General features: G+C 36.6%; 1 pseudogene; it reads left to right on the top strand.

Annotated features, from left to right (window-relative positions):
- Nucleotides 1–3,384: 3,384 nt before the first annotated feature.
- LOC129505667 (tubulin alpha-1A chain-like) lies at nucleotides 3,385–4,075 on the top strand (annotated as a pseudogene).
- Nucleotides 4,076–4,631: the final 556 nt, after the last annotated feature.

Genomic DNA, 4,631 nt, shown 5'->3' on the forward strand with positions numbered 1-4,631 from the left:
ATAATAAAATATACAAAAAATAATAATACAGAGAGTTCCTGTCTAACCTCCATCAAGTTTTCTCTATATGACCATGATATCACTGTCAAATCCAAGGAGTTAATATTGACACATTACTATTAATTAAACTATAGACTTTATTTAGATTCCCCTTGTTTATTCACTAAAGTTCCTTTTTCTTGTTTGAGCATCTAATCCAGGATACCATATTCTATTTAGTTGTTGAATTTCCTTTGTTCTCTCCAATTGTTGACAGTGTTCAGTCATTCTTCTCCCCCTCCCCTCCCTCCGTCCCTCCCTTCCTTCACCTCTCCTCCTCCTCCTTCTTTTTCTTCTTCTCTTTACTTTGACACTTTTGAGGAGTATTCAGATATTTTGTAGAATGTCTCCTTATTTGGGTTTGTCTGATGTTTTTTCTCATGGTTAGGCTGAAGTTATGGATGTTAGAGAAGGCTACCAGAGAGGTATGTTCCCTTATATTCCCTTTCCAGTAGATCATATCAGTGGCTAAATGGTGTTAATTTGTCTTATGACTGGTGATATCATGTTAATTATGGTCACATAGTTAAGGTGGTGTCTGACAGGATTCTTCAATATAATGTTATTTTTCCCCTTTAAAACTCATAAATATGTGGGAAAGGAGATACTTTGAGGCTAGGCAAAAATCTTGTTTCACCTTAAATCTTGCTTCACTTACTAATTTTAGCATTCCCTGGAGGATCTTACCTACAGCAATTACTATGGTATTCTCATGGTGATCTTATACTTATCTCATTCTTTTTACATAGATTTACTGAAATTCTTCCCCCTTCTATTTATTTAATCATTTATTTGTATCAGTATGGACTTCTAGATATTTATTTTATTTTCTCGAGTTACAAAATCTATACTATCATTTTGCTAAAATGGTTCCAATCTCAGCCACTGAGAGCTCTTCCAGGTTGGGTTGCTGTGTCCTTTTGACATGACTCCATTTTTTTAAAAAAATTTAATGCTTCTTTAATTTCTGGTATAACAAGATATTCCTCTTATATTTTCTCTGTCTATTGCCTGGATTTTTCTGAGGAGTCTGTTTTTATTTTTATTTTTATTTTATTTTTATTGGAGAATATCATTTACAACCAATGTCTGAGCACTAGGTATACTAATTGCTACTGGTGTGTCTCTGCTTCTAGACAGAGCTAGAAAATATATAGACACATACTAATCTATGCATGCACACACACAATCCAATAGATGATAGATAGATAGATAGATAGATAGATAGATAGATAGATAGATAGATTCACTTTTTGAAGGACTCTTGGGTCTCCAGTTTTTAGTGATTATGAATAAAACTTCTATAAACATTTATATGCAGGTTCTTGTATGAACATAAATTTTAATTTTACTGGGTACACACACACACACACTTATTAAAAATATAAGTTTTGGGGACACCTGGGGGGCACAGCTGGTTTAGTATCTGACTCTTGGTTTCAGCTTAAGTTGTGATCTCAGAGTCATAAACTCAAACCCCACATTGGGGTCTGCACTCAGTACGTAGTCTGCCTGAGATTCTCTCTCCCTTTGCTCCTCTTCATGATCTCTCTAAAATAAATAAATCTTAATATAAAATAAAATAAATAAAATAAAAAAATATGAGTTTATTCTAATACTTTCAACTCCAATCTAACACTGGTGGGTTTATTCTAGCATTCTCAGGTTGCTTATAACTTTTCTCCACCCATGAGAAACCTCCCTTTCATTATCTATAATATATTTACTTATTTGTCTTACAGGTAAAATACTTTCAGAATTGTTTGTGCATACTCCTGAGAAAAACATTCAATGCATAGTCATTTGGGTCTCCTTTTACTTAACAAAATGCCTTTAAGATTCATTTATATTGTCAGATGGATTAGTCAGTTCATGTCTTTTTATTGCTGAATGATATTTTACTGTATGAATGTACCACAATTAGACACAATGTTGATGTACAGTTCTTTTTGTCTTTAGCCTTACTAGTATCCAGTGGAAGTATCCTTTTGCAAAGTTACTTAGATCAATTTCTGTTTTGTCTTACCCAATTAAATGTAGCTAAGTCATTTATTTGTAACATGGTTAGATTCACTTGTGATAGTCTACATTTTATCTTGGATTTCCTTGACATCTTGGGTTCATTTTTTAAATTTGCATGGAGTAGACTTTTGCGGTATACAGTTCTATGGGATCTGACAAATGCATACAACCATATGTCTATGACCACAATATCATACAAAACAATTCCAACTATCCAAAAATTCTTTGTGCTACTCCTTTGTAGTCAACCACCCTCATCACTCCCAACCCCTAGAATGACAGACCTTTTTAAGGTGTCTATAATTTTCCTATTGAGAACATAATATGAATGGAATAATTCAATGTGTAGTTTTGGGTGTCACTTCTTTCACTTAATAAAATGCACTTAAGATTCTTTCATGTTGGATGAATCATTAGTTCCTGTCTTTTTATTGCTGAATGATATTCTACTGCATGGATGTACCAGATTTTTTTTCACCTATTGAAGGACACCTAGATTGTTTTTAGTTTTTGGCAATTATGAATAAAGCTAGCATAAACATTTGCATACAGGTTTTATGTGAACATATGTTTTTATTTCACTGGGTAGATATATAGGAGTGCAGTTGCTAGGACAAATGATAAGTGTATATTTAGCGTTATGTGAAACAATCAAACTCTTTTCCATAGTGACTATGCCATTTTCCATGTTTATCAGTAATCTGTGTTTCAATTGTTTTGAATCTTTGCAAGCAGTATGTATTGTTAGTTTATCTTTTGTTTTTGTTCTTAGCTATTCCATGAGATGTATAATAACATCTCATTGTGGCTTTAATTTATGTTTTCCAGATCTCCAGTGATGTAGAACATCTTTTTATGTGCTTATTTGCTATCTATGTATCTTTGGTGAGGTGTTCAGTTTTGCTCATTTTTTTGTTGGGTTGTTTGTTTACTTATTGTTGAATTTGAGAATTCTTTATATATTTTAGATAGAAGTCCTTTGTGAGGTATGTGATTTGAAACTATTTTCTCCATTGTATAGTTTGTCCTTTAAGTTCCTTAATAATGCCTTTTACGGAGAAAAATTTTAAATTTTGATATTAAATTTTTTCTTTTATGGATCCTGCTTTTAGAGTTGTATTTAAAAACTCTCCACTAGGTTCTCTTACATCAATCGCCTAAGAGTCATGCTATAAAAAGCAACAAACTTTCCTCTTCTCCTCCATCTGCCCAGCAGTCATAAAGCAACAACCATATGTGAATGCATCTCCATCTGTACTGGCCAGGCTGGTGTCCTGATGAGAGCTCTATTGCCCAGAACATGGCATCCAGACCAATGGTCAGATGCCAAGTAACAAGACCATTGCAGGAGGAGATGACTCCTTCAACATCTTCTTCAGTGAGACAGATGCTAGCAAGCATGTACCCAGGGCAGTGTCTGTAGACCTGAAACCCAGAGTCATTGATGAAGTTCACAGTGGCACCTACCACCAGCTTTTCCACCCTCAGCAGCTCATCGCAGGCAAGAAAGATGCTGCCAATAACTATGCCTAAGGACACTACACCATTGACAAAGAGATCATTGACCTTGTCTTGGAATGAATTTGTTAAGTGGCCAATGAGTGCACAGGTCTTCAGGGCTTCTTGGTTTTCCACAGTTTTGGAGGGGGAACTGGTTCCAGGTTCACCTCTCTGCTGATGGAACATCTCTGTCAGTTATGGCAAGAAGTCCAAGTTGGAGTTCTTCATTTACTCTGTCCCCCTGATTTCCACAGCTGTAGCTAAGCCCTACAACTCCATCCTCACCACCCACAGCACCCTGGAGCACTCAGATTGTGCCTTAATGACAGACAATGAGGCCATCTATGACATATATCATAGAAACCTTGATATTGAATGCCCAACCTCCACTAACCTAAGTAGGTTGATAGGTTAAATTGTGTCCTCCATCACTACTTCCCTAAGATTTGATGGAGCCCTGAATGTTGATCTAACAGACCTCCAGACCAGCCTAGTGCTCTATCCCCACTTCTAGTTTCCTCTGGTCATATATATTCCTGTCATTCCTGCTGAGAAAGCCTACCATGAACAGCTTTCTGTAAGAGAAATCACTGATGCATGCTTTGAGCCAGTCAACCAAATGGTGAAATGTGCCCCTTGCCATGGTAAATACATGGCTTGCTGCCTGTGGCACCATAGTGACATGGTTCTAAAGATGTAAGCACTGCCATTGCCACCATCAGGACCAAACATACCATCCAGTTTGTAGACTGGTGCTCCACTGTGCTTCAAAGTTGGCATTAATTACTAGCCTCCAACTGTGGTACCTGGTAGAGACCTGGCCAAAGTATACAAGCTGTGTGTATACTGATCAACAGCACAGCCGTTGCTGACGCATAGGCTAACCTGGACTATAAGTTTGACCTGATATATGCCAAGCATGCCTTTGTTAACTGGTATGTAAGAAGGGCATGAATGAAGAGAGTTTTCTGAGGCCCATGAGGACATGGCTGCCCTTGAGAAGGATTATAAGGAGGTTGGAGTGGTATCTGTTGAAGAAGAGGGTGAAGAAGGAGAGGAATACTAAAGTT

The sequence above is a fragment of the Nyctereutes procyonoides genome, unplaced genomic scaffold (genome assembly GCF_905146905.1).
Source record: "Nyctereutes procyonoides isolate TBG_1078 unplaced genomic scaffold, NYPRO_anot_genome, whole genome shotgun sequence".
Taxonomy (NCBI): domain Eukaryota; kingdom Metazoa; phylum Chordata; class Mammalia; order Carnivora; family Canidae; genus Nyctereutes; species Nyctereutes procyonoides.